Source organism: Ambystoma mexicanum, chromosome 3q, assembly GCF_040938575.1.
Source record: "Ambystoma mexicanum isolate Mex_15411 chromosome 3q, UKY_AmexF1_1, whole genome shotgun sequence".
NCBI classification, from domain to species: domain Eukaryota; kingdom Metazoa; phylum Chordata; class Amphibia; order Caudata; family Ambystomatidae; genus Ambystoma; species Ambystoma mexicanum.
Window position 1 is genome coordinate 795,972,115 of NC_090926.1, and position 15,818 is coordinate 795,987,932.

Below are 15,818 nucleotides of genomic sequence, written 5' to 3' on the forward strand. Positions count from 1 at the left end.
TCACCTCCCCGAGACAATGAAAGACGAACTGGAGGAGCCCATAACGGGGGAGGAGGTGGAACAAGCCATCAAATCACTGAAATCACGGGCCCCTGGGCCAGACGGCTTCTCAACTAGGTTTTACAAACTGTTTAGAGCCCAACTGACCCCGCACCTGGTTGCCCTATTCAACTCCTTCAGAGAAACTGGATCGGTGACCCCGTCGATGCAGGAATCGACCACTATCCTCCTGCCTAAGCCGGGAAAAGATCCGAGAAACCTGACCTCCTACAGGCCGATTGCCCTCTTAAACATCGACGCAAACATATACTCAAAAATCCTGGCAACCCGCCTGAATCGTATCCTACCGAAAATCATTCATCCCGATCAGGCCGGTTTCATTCTGCATCGGACAGCAGGAGACAACATACGAAGAACACTGAACCTAATAGACCTCGCCTCCCGGAACTCTCAAAAACTAGTGTTGGTGGCGCTGGACGCAGCTAAGGCATTTGACAGGGTGGATTGGACATTCATGAAGCACACCCTTAAAGCCTTCGGCTTTGGACCAAACTTCCAAACGATGGCTCTAGCCAACTACAACAACCCAAAAACCAGCCTAAGAATCAACGGCCACAATTCGGACCCAATCCCCCTGTCATGCGGAACCCGACGAGGCTGCCCGCTGTCGCCCCTGCTTTTTGCACTTACCATGGAGCCATTCGCCCAAAGAATCAGACGAAACAACCAAATTAAGGGCATACAGTGTGGCCCCACGCAACACAAAATCGCCCTATACGCGGACGACGTTCTGCTCACGATCTCAGAGGCCCACTCATCCCTAAAACACGCGACCCGTGAAATCGCCACCTATGGAGAAGTCTCTGGCTTTTCAATAAACTTCGATAAGTCATCGGCTTTGGGCATCGGCCTCAATTTAGCGGAGCAGGAGGCACTGTCCAAGATATGCTAAATAACATGGGGAAAAAAGGCCATCCCCTATCTGGGGGTCCACATCCCGGCAGACCCGAGAGACACATATAAGGTCAACTTTCCTCGACTCTTCACAGAATTGGAAGGCGACTTGAAACGATGGGAGACCCAAGAGATCTCACTGCTAGGGCGCATCACGGCATGCAAGATGAACCTCCTCCCCAGATTCCTGTACTCCTGCGCCTCCCTACCAGTAGCGATTCCCACACCAACGCTCCGAGGTCTCCAAAGGACAATGCTGAACTTTATCTGGAAAGGTAAGAGAGCGAGAATCCCTCTCAGGACGATGCTGGGGGGTTCCAAATTAGGAGGGCTCGGGGTCCCGGATTTGCAAGCCTACAGAGTAGCGGCACAACTAGCACAGGTGCAGGCATGGCAAAACATAACAAATCGCCCTAGATGGGTTGAGCTGGAACAATCACGAACACCCCTGCCCCTACGATTCTTGCCACACATCCCACCCCCCCTCAGGTCGCATTGGGGAGACCTCCTCCTATCAACTAAACACACCCTCAGCTCCTGGGACTGGGCACTAAAACGGAAGGGAGTGCCAAGGGGGCTGAGCCCACAATCCCCAATCTTCCACAACCCAACTTTCTCACCGGGAGCGAATCCCCGCAACTTTCAAAATTGGATAAACGGGGGACTAGAGACAGTGGACCAGCTATACATAGGAGGGAGACCACTCACATTCGACCAATGCAAGGAGAAATTCCAACTCCAGGAAAGAGACAGATTTACCTACATCCAGATACGCCACTGGTGCTCGCACCCCCAGACCCTCCAAGCAGCGACACGCCCCCCGACCGCTCTGGAACTCACACTGAGAGACCTCCCCACCCGCGGTAGAGTATCCACCCTATATAGACGCTTTTTAGCTGACTTCCTGACCACAAAAACTCGATGCATGGCTCAATGGGAGGCGGACCTGGGACACCCAATCGAGGACCAAACCTGGGTGGACATATGGACCAGAACTCACACCTCATCGACCTGCATCACCAACAGGGAATGTGCATATAAGGTCACACTCCGGTGGTATTACCCGCCCCTCCGACTTCACCACATGAATCCGCAATTGGACCACTCCTGCTGGAGAGGATGCGGCCACCCAGGCTCCTTCTTCCACATGTGGTGGACCTGCCCAAAGATCCAACGGTTCTGGAGGACATGCCTGGAGACCATCTCGCAGATCACCGGAACGACAATCCCCCTAGAACCAGAAGCAGTCCTGCTAGGAGCTCCGATCCCCACGATCTACCCGCGCTCCGGGCCCAGAGCGAAACTACTAACCCACTGCCTCCTGGCAGGGAAAACAGTGGTGGCACGAACTTGGAAATCCCCGGAAGGCCCTCACGTAGCCCAATGGTGGACCAAACTATGGGACATTCTGATCGCGGAGAAAGTGACGGCGGCACAAGCGGGTATACTCCACAGGTTCCGGAATATTTGGGCCCCAGTGCTAGAATACGACCAGCGCTTCCCCGCCCTAACTTACAAACCGACCCGAGCCCGCTGGATCCTGGAAAACCAAGGGACCCCCGAGGCAGAACCATAGACGCTGAGGCAAGAAGCGGACAACCTAGGAGGGAAGATACCACCTCCAGAGACTGAGGAGCAAAAAGGCCGAAGAACGAGGAGAGGGAGGAAACCCAGGGGGGGGGATAAGAGACTGGGGATCTATATACCTAAAGAATCACTGCCGATACTGTTTGTAATTATCATTCTGCCTTGATTGAAAATAAACAAAGTTAAAAAAAAAAAAAAAAAAGAATTATATTTTGTTGGTTCCCTCGGCTCACCTTGTGATTTTCTTTTGTCTCGTAGGTGCCAAAGTTCGGCGAAGAAATGATGGAGGCAGCGCCGACCCGAAGGATGCTGTGAAGACTGGTGAGTATGGCGCGGCGCTGCAGCTGGAGGTGCGGCGCGTGCAGAAATGATGTTCTTTACAGGTCCAGAGACAAGATGGATCCAGAATCAGGTGTGGAATAGAAATAAGTTCATTTTCTAACCTTGTCCCTTTCTTTGCTCTGTTTTAGGAGCTCCGGATTCGAGGCGGGCGTGGCAGAAGACTGGATGCAGGCTGCAGACACGGTGAGTTATGCTGCTGGATGCAGAATAACGCAAAGCGTGTGTTGCTGGTCGGGCATGGTTTAAATAGCCTCAAAAGTAGTCCCTTGGTAAGAAGTCCATAGAACCACACCCGATTAAAAAATAGTCCCTGTAGAAAAATAGTCCCTTTCAGGCTTCATGTTGGATTGAAGTCCTTTGCAGCATGGTCTGCCTGAGGTAAGTAATGACTATGAGCCTGGCGCCTTAGGCGCCAGCACTGAACCCAGATAGCCCCTAGCCGGGGCTGCTGAGGTTTTACTAAATGTCTAGATGCCTGCTCCCGGGGCTGATGGGCTTGGTCCGGATGCCTGGGGGTAGGCATCATGACAAAAGGTACACCAGATTGTGTGCGTTGCTTTTAAGTTGGACCCGAGCACTAGGAAGATTTTCCTTCCCTGTTGCAGGACTGACCATCCTGAGCCACCTCAACAGGGTGCTGGACCCAAGAAGCAAGGAATGTCTGAAGAGGCATCTGAGAACCGCAGTGTTGCCATAGACGCGAGGAGCTGAAACACAGAAGTACCCTGGAGACCATCATGCTGCACAAGCTCTTCATTGAGAAGGCACTGTCCCAAGCCTAGGTACTTACCTTGGTCTCGCTGTGTTCTTGTGTTCTTGGAGGGCTTCATTTAAGCTGATACTTGCACTCGCCCTCCAGGGAACCCAAGTCCCATTGGGAGAACCACCCATTGGGACCCAACTTGATAACTGTTACTTGCCTCAAACCTGAAGGAACCTCAATGTACTCTGCTCTGTTTGCTGCTCACCTACTTCTTTCCTCCTCAGCCCTTGGTAACTGGACCACCAGTTTCCCCTGTCCCTCCGACTTGGACTCTGGTGAGGGGTGGGACTCTGGATGAAGATTTCCTGCTTCTAGAAGGTGCCCACAAAGTTTTGGCTGCCTTCGATCTCTGCAAGTCTATGCACTCGATAATGGTCAAGGGTCCCTGGGCATTGGGATTCTGCAGCTTAGTAAAGTCGCAGCAAGTCGAGGGATGAGCCAAAATTAATCAGGTCTCGAAGCTAGTTGGTCTCACCAGCCCAAGGGAGAAAGTCCTTCACTGATCTTCCCTGTCCAAACAAAAACTGGTTCAGCGCAGCTGCAAGGTTTCACCAGTGCTTCTGCGGTCCAGGAAGGTGCTGCTGGTGTCTCTGCTCCTCCTCCTTTGGATATGATGATCCAGTGGCCGACTCTGCCTGTAGTCCCAAAAGCCTTAGAATTTATGCGAAATCCCATCCCACAGCTGTCAATAACAAAGGGGTGAGGGTCGTCCTCTAGGACAGGCACCCAAACTGTTTTCAGACAGGCATGCCTACAAAGGTCCGTGACGTTTTGGGCTCCTACCTCACTTCCTGCCTTCCCAGACACAATGAAGCCTGGGCAGGCTCCAGGAGTGAAGCCTGTCAAAGACAAAACACACAAAGGACTCAAACATAGTTTAAACAGAGTAAAAACCCAGAAGGAACTAACAAACCAGGAAAACTGGTCACCTGTGGGTGCTGTACTGCAGCTGAGAAAATTACATGAGAAGTGGGATAAGGAGTTAATATGTAACCCTGCAGCACTCAACACAGGGTGGTGTGTGCTTGACCACAAAAGGAAAAGGTATATAAGATCAAAACGATCTCACTATTCTTGGGAACTGTATTTCACACAAGAAAATATATTTAAACATTTCAGTGATGCTGCAAAGAGGGTGCTGTGTCACTATGCAAAAAGCAGATGCCTATGGAGTTTACTAGACTCCATTAAACAGTTAAATCCTAGTCTGATAAAAACACATGCGTGAGGGGCTAAAAGTACCACTTGGTCAGTGGGTTAACAATCAAAAAGATCCCAGATTATAGCAAGAGTTGAGGGTCTCTAAGGTTAAAGGGAATTGGCACAGAAACTGAAAATTCTCCCTAACAAAGGGTTAGACTTCTGAAGATTGGTTAAGCGGGGATTAGCTAAATTTGCAAGAGTTGTTCTAATGTTTGCTTAGTTATCAGTAGTTTTTCTCAATTTGTGTTGCTTTGCATTTGATTTAAAGTGTGCTACCTTTTATTCTGCTGTGATATTACTGTGTATAGAGTACTTTAATGCTACAGCCTTAACGTGTATATAAAATATATAGCCTTTGGCTGGCTTTAGCCCTGGAACCCGCCCAGGCTCCAGTGTGTCTGGAAAGGCAGGACGTGAGGGAGGGTCCCAAAACTTCCCTGTCCTTTGTCTCTAGGTGTACCTGAGTAAAACCATTTCCAATTGTACAGATGGCTGTCCTGGAGGACAGGTACCCAGCTGTGTGATTGACAGCCTAGGGCTGTGAATGAATGGGAACTTGCATTAAAAGCGAGGCTTTTGGGACTAGGAGCGGGGTCGACCACTGGAGGACAACATCCGAAGCAGAAGACACCAGCAGCACCCTCCTGGACCGTGAAGCCCCTCAGCTGTGCTGACCCCGTTTTCGAATCAACAGGGAAGACCTGTAAAGGACTTCCTCCCTTAAGCTGGTGGGACCAACTAGCCTTGAGACTAACACTATTTTTGCCGCAACCCCCGACTTGCTGCGACTTTCCTAGGGTGTAGAAGCCCAATACCCCATGGTACCTTGACCATCTGTGAGTACATTGTCTTCCGAAGTCCGAATCCGGCCAGATCTTCGTGGGCATCCATGGGTCCCTACAGAAGCAAGGAATCTGTGTCCAGACTCCAGGACCGAGGGATCAAGAAAATCCCAACCAGAGCTTTTCGTTCTTCATTGACGCTGAGAAAAAGGCGCCAAAACCACAAAGAGCCGCTGAATCAACGGAAATAGTGCTGCCGCAGGATCCTCCCTTTCGTCACCAGGACCAAGGACCAGTAACAAGGGTCTACTGCATTGCATCTTGAAGGCAACCAGCAGGAACACTTTCTTCATTTTCAAGGTACTATGGGACTTGGGGTATCTTATCCTTTTTCCGTTGGGGGTGCTTCCTTTGAACACGGACTATTTAACAACATTCAGAGCATCAGAACTTTGACTTTGTTCATTGACTTGGCTGTCCTGGCTCCCTAAAGGCGGCCTCCTGAACCTATTGGCTTTGGCAGTGCTTGTTCCCTTACAGGTTTCAATGTTGAACACTTTAATGCTGGGTTAATAAACTGCCTGCATTCCTTTGGGAGAATCAAATTGTTCTTATAACCTATGTCTGTTGTGATCTACACCTAACTTTTCCTTCCTTAAAAACTCAATATTACAAAGGTGATGCTGTATAAATCCTATACTGACCTCAAATGATGTCCCCTCCGGGTGCTGGAACATGTGTAACATATGAGTGAATTACTCACCTGCTTTATTCACTTTTTGAATTGAAGCCTAACTCAGGATTAATGTTACACCCGATTACTGCTTTTTGACGAATGCTTTAAATATCTTTGTGTATAAATAATTTTTTATAACTGAGTATGTAAGTGATAACTTGGATACCTGTATTTACTGGTTTCATTGCCCAGCTCTACAGCTTACATTCCCTCTTGAGATAAGCCTGGCTGCTCAGCCACACTACCAACTTGAGTAGTAAAAGCCTATTTTAAAAGGTGGGTTACCTAATAGCAAGAGATGAGTTTTGTGTAGTCCCACACCAGTTTGACTGCATTAATTCATTCTTACCTAATAGTGATCAAAAGGGAAGTGAAGCTGAAGATGTTACTTTGCTTCAAAAAGTCAGGACCGGAGCAAAAATAATGGTTTTCCATAGAAAACTATGGAAGGAAAATTGCATAAAGAAAATCTTTCCTGACACTGTTTCTTGGTCCCCGGGTGCAGGTGCCCATTAAGATCTACCCCTCATGTTAAAATGGGGAGCACACCCCACATGTTCTCAGAATGCAAGGAGAATGAACACCCCAAGAGGCTCTGCTACATATAAGCATACTAGAACTCAAGGCCGTTCACAAAGCATTACTTTGCTTCCAGAAACTGCCCGAGGCAAGAGCCTTCTCATAAAATAGCCAGCAATGTTTTAATTGAACAAAACGGGTAGGGTGCGAGGACAACCTCCTATTGCGATCTAAAGTGTCACCATATATAGCATTTGGGCGGAAAGCAGTGGATTTGGCTACTAAGCCAGCATGTCCCATAAGTGCTGAATAGTTTATACCACCACCTGAGCAGGTTTGTACAGTAAGAGCATAGATTGATACTGAGCACAAGAGCCCTCAAACACATTTTCCAAAGACTGGGCACTCCAGATGTTTGCAACAAGTTCAATGCAAAATGTCCATGATGTTCTTGAAAGGACCCAGAAGAGTCACTGGGCAATGCTCTGCAGATTACATTGTCTGGGTTACATGGCTCCCTCTCACCCAACAACATTGTGCAGAAATTGCTATAAGAACATTTAACTCTATTACTGATGGCACCAACCTGGGCCCTCGGGTGTTTTACCCTCACCTACTGCACATGACAGATAAAACACCCAAACTCATTAACTAATTGAATTTATTTAATTTATACAGTACTTTACTCCCGACCACTGCACAGATCAAACTTTACAGAACAGTAAAATAAGGGGTGTACAAAATTTACCAAAAGAACTTTCATCAGGATTTGAGTATGAAATGCAGAACGAAATAAAGAATAAGTAGTACTACAACAAAGAGAGTGGTGTACAGCATTCCACTGGATAGACGCAAGCAGTTAAAAGGAACGTAAATTGTGATTGGGCACGGGGTGCAGGGGGAACGAGGAACTGAATAGAAATTGATATTTTATTTCTATCGCGCTCGTACACAAGTGTTTCAGAGCGCGACAAGGCAAGGGAGGGGAACAGGTGAGAACAAAAATAGCGATCTTACTAGGCCCAGTGACATTGAGAACGCTCAAGTGCATGGGAGAAATTGAGAACAGACCGAACAAGAAGATAAAAAGAAACAAGAGAAGAAAGATAACAGCAAGATCATTAAGAGATTTAAAAACAATGCAAAGAATTAAATGTAAGTCAAGAGTGAAACGGTAGCCAGCCGAGAAAGGATGAAGCAGAAAGTAAGTATAACAGACTAATAGAGGCATTATAAAGAGACTTTAAAGGAGCTAAGCAAGAAACGGGAAGACCAAAGAATAAGACAGAGAAATAAAATAGACATGACAAAATAACTGAAGGAACCAAACGTTTGGTAGCAGGAAAGGTGAGAAAAGGCACAGCCTTACAAATGTAAACAAGATGGTATCGGCAGGAATGAGAAATGGTAAGAGGATAAATCTGTGTCAAGATGGAGACCAAGGTTACAAGCAATAGAAGAAATGTGTAGCAGAGAAGAGGGTGCCAGTGGAAGGGAGTCATTCCCCCTGGCTTTGGTGTATCAAGCACAGACCAAGATAAGGGAGGCATTCTCTTGGTCCGGAGATGAGTCAAATTGATGATTCCAGCAGAAGGAAGTCAATGCCCCTAGCCTTTTTGGACTTGTACAGAATCGCACCAGAAGAGTTATTTTCCTGGAGAAAACATTGTTTAAAGACTGTTTTGAAACCTTAATTCAAGGGGATTGTGTCCTGACGTTTTCCACATCTATGACAGGTAATGACCACAGCTGTACTGCTTCGGAACATCTTTTGGCGTATGCGTCCTGCGTCAATGACCTCCATATGTTGTCCTTAGAGGGTCGGCGTCACCAGATGTTATATATAGGACGCACGGCGCCCGTAGCCTCAGTTCCCTTTTTTCCGCAAACGTGTTTGCTCAGAATCTCGGCAGAGCTCGATTCTTCTATGAATACTTCTACTTAGAAACAATGTCGGGCTTTAAAAAATGTCAGGACTGCGGTTCGAAGATGTCCATCACAGACCCGTATGATGTCTGCCTCTGGTGCCTCGGCGAAAGCCACGCCACAGACTACTGCAATGACTGCCAGTCCCTGACATCGAAGGCCTTGCGGGAACAGAAGAAGAAATTAACGGTAGGTAGGGTGTCTAAGCCCCATAAGTCGAAATCCGCAGGGCTTTCGACTGACGACTCGAGGGGCGACTCTCCGCGAGGGTCTCGGAGTGGTTCCCGCCATTCCTCTGCCTCTTCTAGGCATTCGCGGAAGCGCCGCCACCGGTTGCCTTCCCCGTCGGAGAATTCCGCCAGAAGGCGGTTGACTTGTCCCACCAAGCCTTCGTCGGCGGCCAAATTGGAGGCATTCCACTAGCAGATGATGATTTTCGAAACGCAAGGCACTGTTCCGCCCACGCCTTTGAGAAAAGCTGGCAAGGACTGGGCTAGGGCCACCACTCGCACGCCTTCGGGCTCGGGCGGTTGGCGCGATCAGGAGTGGTCGAGGTCCCGATCGGACAAGGTTGATCGCCATAGCTGTGCCAGATCCAGGTCCCGGTCCTAGACGCCATCAAGACCGTCTGAGCCTGTGAAGCCTTCCAAGAAGGCGTCTACGCCATCGGCGCAGTGTCAGTCAAGGGTCTCTCTCGAGGCTGCGAAGAAGTCGTCGGTGCCAAGGCCGTCGAAGAACACTCTCGGGGCTCCGGCCTTGGAGCAGTTGTCGAAGTCATCGGCACCTCGGTCGACGCAGATTGCATCGGCGCCCTCAACGCGGTTTGAGGAGGATTTGCCGGCGGTGCCCCGGAGGGCTGTGGAAACTCTGAGGACGGCTCTCAGTAAGTCTGTGAGGCCTGTTTCTGAGCCCTTGTCTGTTCCTCCACCCAGAGTGGATTTATTCCAGCCTTCGGAGTATATTTCGGAGGTGGAAGAAGATTCTGATGAGGAGATGGTTGCGCCTCCTGATGTCCCTGATGACCTGTTGTCTGGTTACAGATGGACGGACTCAGTCAGTCCTTGCATGACGCCAGTGGTCTTGAAACCTCTCCAGCGGTGGAGTTTGGCAGGCCTGAGCCTGGTACGCATGCTGAATCCTCCTATAGGCGTCTCATGTCGAGGGTGACTGAATACTTGGGTTGGTCTGCTCCACCTATTGATTTTCTTCAGGATGATCTGGCGGATATCCTGGACCAAGGTCGACCCACTGACCCGGTTTTGCCATTTCATATGGCTTTGCAAAGAAGGGTGGCGGCGACTTGGACTGTTCAAGAGAGTCTCCCGGCAGTGAATAAGTCGCTTTGGAGAAAATACCATCCAGCCAGTGGTGACCCCTGCTACATGTCGACGCACCATACTCAGGAGAGTTTGGTGGTGCAGGCGGCTACGGCCCTGCAAAGCAGGCTGCGTACCCTACCATCCCTCCTGATGGGGACGATAAGCGCTTTGATGGTTGGGCGAAGAAGGTATTTTTATCTGGGGGTATGGCTTTGAAGGCAGCTAACTCCGTTTGTGCCTTGGCAAGATTCACTCACACTCTCTGGAATTGTGCATCTTTGGCGGTTGAGCATATTCCCGAAGGGGAGGAACGGGATGGTTTTCTAGCCCTCGTGCAGGATGGCAAGGATGCCATGTGTGTTAAGCCGTTTAGTCGGGTTTGGACACGGCAGACTGTGTCAGTCGGTCCATGGCTGCGAGCACCGTGATACGCAGATTTGCATGGTTGCGGAAGTCTGGGTTTGCTCCTGATGTGCAATCCTGGCTTCTCAGTATGCCCCTTGATGGTGCCCATCTGTTTGGCAGCAAGGCTGACGAGAGCCCTGAGAGGTTGCAGACCTCCAGAGCTGCAGTTAAGTCTTTGGACGCTGCAGTACGTCAACCTCCACCTTTTCGTCCTAGGGGACAGCAATGCAGGGGAGGTTCCTTTCGGTACTACTCTTCCTTTGGTTGATCAAGTGGCGCTGCCAGTCAAAGGGGCCACCTTAGGAGTACCAGAGGTGGAAAGCAAGGTACTCGAGGTGCCAAAGCTGCTCGGGCAGTTGCCTCTTTGCCCTCAGGCACTTCCGCGTCCGGTCAGTCATGAGGCCATGTCCCATGGTACGCCGGTTGGGGGCAGACTTGTGCAGCATCTTGGAGAATGGCGTGCCATTACTTCAGATGTGTGGGTTGGCAGAGGCCTCGCGACAATCCACCGGGGAAGCTCTTTGAAGCGTCCGGGTCCGCTCCTTATGCAGGAAATCCTATCCCTGCTGGAGAAAGGCGCCATAGAACTGGTGCCTGTAGAGGAGAGGAACAAGGGATGGTATTCCCCCTATTTTTTGTTCCTGAAAAAGACTGGGGATTGAGACCCGTCATGGACTTGCGTTGGCTGAACAAGCTCCTCTCGAAGGAAAAGTTCAAGATGATAACTCAAGTCCTCCAGGCTCTTCAACTTCAGGATTGGTTGGTGTCTCTCGACCTCAAGGATGCTTACTTTCATGTGCAGATTCATCCAAAGCGCAGGAAGTACCTGAGGTTGGGGGCTGGCGACTCGCGTTTTCAGTTTCAGGTCCTGCCGTTCGGATTGACTTCTGCCCGAAGGTCTTCACCAAGCTGATGGTGGTGGTGGCAGCGTATCTCAGGAAAGGGGGGGGGATTCACGGAAAGCGGGATTCACGTCTACCCCTACCTGGACGATTGGTTGATCAGGGCAAGCATAATATCTGGTTTTACAACACTACAAACAAAATTACATGAGAAGGGGAAATGTCTTTAACCTGGTATTGGCAAAAAGTGTTCATAAATAAAATGGATCCAACGTAAACGTTCTCCAGAGGGTGATTACATTTCCTTGGATTCTTAAATGGTTTAACAATGTCTCTTGGTCGAACAGTTCTGAGGGAAGAGGCGCTTTAGCTTTGTAAGTCCTTCTTTAACACAAATTTCTTTGTTCAAAATACTGTCCTTTCTTGCAACTTCTTTCTAGGTTTGCAATTTGCCTAGTATACTCCTCTACCAGTTCTCTTTATGCACTTTCAACTGAGTGGTATATCCTTGCCAGGACTTCAGTTCTTTTATCACACAGTTCGTCTTTACTTTCAAAATCACATATACATTCTTTGACTTGGTAGATGTATTTCCAATGTTCGTTCATGCTTTCCCCACATCTGCAATCCATGCGTTCATGTCATTGGGGATTGGGTTTGCAGTCTGCCCTCTGGACTTGCAACCAACCTTCCCATTCTTTTTGTTTCTGTAGCTTTACAACATTCAACTTGTCTTTTTCGTGGTCTCCAAAATGCCCCGTGGTCCCAGTCTTGCTCAAGCTGACTCACCAGCTCTATATACCGTCTTCGGTCCAGTTTGCTCCTAAGCATCATTCATCTGTCGCTTGCTTCCCAACCTGGGTCGACTCCGACGTCTCTGCAGCCAGGAATCCCGCGACTTCTGGCGTCTCAATGGCTCTTCCTGCTCGTGCGTGGTTAGTTCCCCCTTCTCTGCTGGCGAGCTCCTCTGCTCTGCCACACAGGCTCATGTCTCCAGCGTCCGCATGCCTCTGCAGGAGTACAGATGTCTTCTCCTGAGTTGCCTCTCGCAGGTCGGTTGTCATTTTTTAAATGTCCCACGCACAGCTGTTCTCACCAAAACACCCAGCATGCTCAGTGAGCTTGAGGCTCTTGTTGCTCTGTATCGATTACTTCTTCCTCCTCATCTCAGTCTTCAGGTCGTTGTGGGATTTGGAGTCCATTAATGTCACTTGATGGTGCTCTGTGCTGCAAAAGTAAATTACAGATGCCTATAAAGTTGGAAAGCATGACTCCAAAAATGAAGTATGTGGAGACTCACAAATGACCACGATAGGTGGTGCAAAAGAAGGGGTGAATGGATAAAAAGGTTACCCTTCACCTAGAAACATGTACAGAAAGTCCAGGAAAAAGTACTGGGGAATCTCTCGTGGGGGAGATTTGGCATAAAAATCAAAAATGTATCTGACCATATTTATGACCTGACTTGCTTCAGCAATCTTTACATGTGTTGTTGGGGAAAGTTTTCTCTTGGGCCACCTTTTCCCCTCATGTCCTATGCCCTCCCCAAAACATATTGCTTTTACACCTTGACCTGACTTTTTACAGTGAAGTGAAGCCTTCAGCTTCACGCCACTGGCCTTTTGCTTGCTTGTTATGGGGAAAGGTCTAGTCCTTCAGATGGTCAGTATTGGAGAAACGATTTCCCTGTTTCTTTATACATGTTACCTTTTTTGGATAACTTTTTCATATTGCAGGGGTAGATTTTACATTGGATGGGCTGAGTTTTTATGCTCACCTGGACTTTAGGATAAGAAGAGTTTTGCAGCCATTTCCCAGAGATCTGAAGAGGAGCCAGGTATCATGCATAGCTGTGAAGACTTCGGAAGAACTGTAGACCGATCCTGAATAGGCTTGGTGTTAAGACAGTTTTGCTAAAGTCCTACCAAGACTTCATCAAAACAGTACATCTGAGGCAGTACATAAGCTCCACTCTTAGATTAAGGCTGTACCACCTGAGAATGAGGTAGCATGGCTAGAGCAGCCAGGCTTGTCTTAAAAGGGAGAGAGGGCTATAGAATCAGTGCAAAGAAACTGTAGTATGTATATGGTCCAATGAAATACTGGAACACTATGTTTTGTAAAAAATAAAGGGGGTATTTAAATAAAAGTAGGTCAAGATGAAACTTTGGTAAATGAGTACCATCACATTATTTATAAACACAATTATAAAAGCCAACTCAATACTTATAACCTTATTAAGAATACAATCAGTAGTCCAGGGAAGTCGAACCTATTACATATTCAGAATGTAATCTGCTATTCTTGGGGTAAAACCAGGTTTATGTATACTTTTTTAATACAGTCAGTATTTCAAGGGTAGTAGAGCCTTCAGTCATGCAGTGACACTCTGTTATGAAATAACATGGCAAACCAACTCTGTTAAAATTATTCCTTGTAACCTTTTTCAGTTCAGAGCTAATAAATCCACTCCTACTTTCTGGATGGGCCTTAAGCCTCAGTGACAAATAACACACACACACAAATTATTTTAGAATGCACTAAGCAAATCGGGGGCAGGGAACCCCTATTACACTTTTAAGAAAGACTGCAATATTTCAAGGTAAGTAATGGACCTTATGACTATTTTGGGAACGCTCAAAGCAGATTCAGGGGGGCACAACCAAGAGTTAAAAGTATATTTTTCTAAATAGTGGAACACAGATTCATGGAACAGTATGAACCTACAAATACATTTAGGATAAACTTCAGTTATACTAGGTGAGTAAGACCTAATGTTGTAATCAACTATTACGCTTGCTTTTCAGATCAGTGAAACACAGGTTAAGGTAAGTAATACCTCTGTACACTTCTTCAGAATGGCACACAGCTATTCAAGGTAGGTAAAACCCAAGACAGACTTATTCTAGTCGGGCTATACAGCAAGTCAGGGGAAGGAAAACCCAGTTGGTGAACGTATACACTCGTTCTTTTAGAGGAATCACAAAGTGAAGCCAACAGTATTAGGCAAAGTTTGTATGCCGAACCCTCTGGGACCACTACACACAACTAGGACTACAGGTGTAAGCAAAACCAACCTTTGGTATAAGTCTGTACCACATAGTTTGTGGTAGGGAGCTGAGCAGCCAGGCTTATCTCAAGAGGGAATGTGAGCTTGTAAGGGTGTTACACAAAGGTCTATAATTACAAGTATTCAGATAGACACTTACTCTCAAGGTTTCTTGGTAAAACACTTATTAATTTATTACACAATCATTTATAAAGCATTCACTAGATGAGGCAACCAATATCGCACAAAAAATATACTACATTACTGATTACTAAGCAGTTGAGCTCCCTTGAAGGAGCAAAATAGCATGGAAGTAGGTGCAAAAAGGCATAAGTTAATAAAACGAATATTAGTTACTCTAAAACAGTGCAAATAGTTTGAGTTCACCAGAGGAGTTGATTTAATTCAATAGGTAGGCCAAAGTCAATGGACTAGTGTCTCGTATAAGTAAAAACTGTTCTGGTATTTAAAATGGAAAGGTCTTTGGCACGGTTTTTATAAGTAGTTAACGGAAGAAAGGTTTGTATGTCTGGTCACAAGCTGACTAGGCCTGCAAGTTGCCAAAGTTGTACACACTTTCGCAGCGAGAGGTAAGTTCTCTCGGTCGGGTTGTCGCAGTACCTTATATTGAAGAAAAAGATGCATCTCAAGACTTCTGTTCCTGAGCCACAGTCGTTGGGACAAGAGGGAGAACGCAGGACTGCTCCTGCACTGCACGGGGACTGGTTGCAAAGCTGGCAAATTGGCAAATCTTCGATTCCGGTTGCTGTTCTTGAAGCACACAAGCTGGTGTCCTCCCCCTTGGTTAATCCTAACCAGCTCCGAGAATGGTATCCAGGTGGCTTACGAGTTGATAGGTCCTACCAACTCGAAGGAAGAAGTTGTCCTTGAAGAGCTATTCTGTCGAGGTAAGCTTTGCGAATCTGACCTGCAGCAGGGCTCCACCGGGCAAACCAACAGTCCAGTAGTTGCAGCAGCCGTCCTCTTCCAGCTCATCTTCGGTTCTGTCGTTCCAGTGGTCGACTCTGCTTTCCAGTCCAAGAGACTCGCCTTTTTAAACCGTTTTCTCCCATTCATTCCAGCCTAGCTGCCACGCACCCAGCAGGGTGGCTGTCCTTCACGGACAGTCAGCCAGCCAATCATTCCAGAGTGCATTTGGGTCTCCTAGGAGACTAAGCGTGGGGAGTGTCTGGCACCTATCTCACTTCTGCCCACCCCAAACACTCTGGTGCCAGAGGCGGTCTTCAGTCCTGAAGCCCGCCAAAGGCGTAGAAACAAAGGGACCAAACCTAGTTTAGCGCGCAGAGACAAACACTAGAAGGACCTTGCCAAAAAGTAATGGCAAAAAAAGACGGGCTCAGACGCCATCTTAAAAAAAACATGGCTCCTGT

General features: G+C 47.8%; 1 protein-coding gene across 1 annotated transcript in view; it reads left to right on the forward strand.

Moving 5' to 3' along the window:
- XYLT2 (xylosyltransferase 2) overlaps positions 1-15,818 on the forward strand; it is a 294,426-nt gene that overhangs the window by 188,611 nt on the left and 89,997 nt on the right. The window lies entirely within an intron of this gene.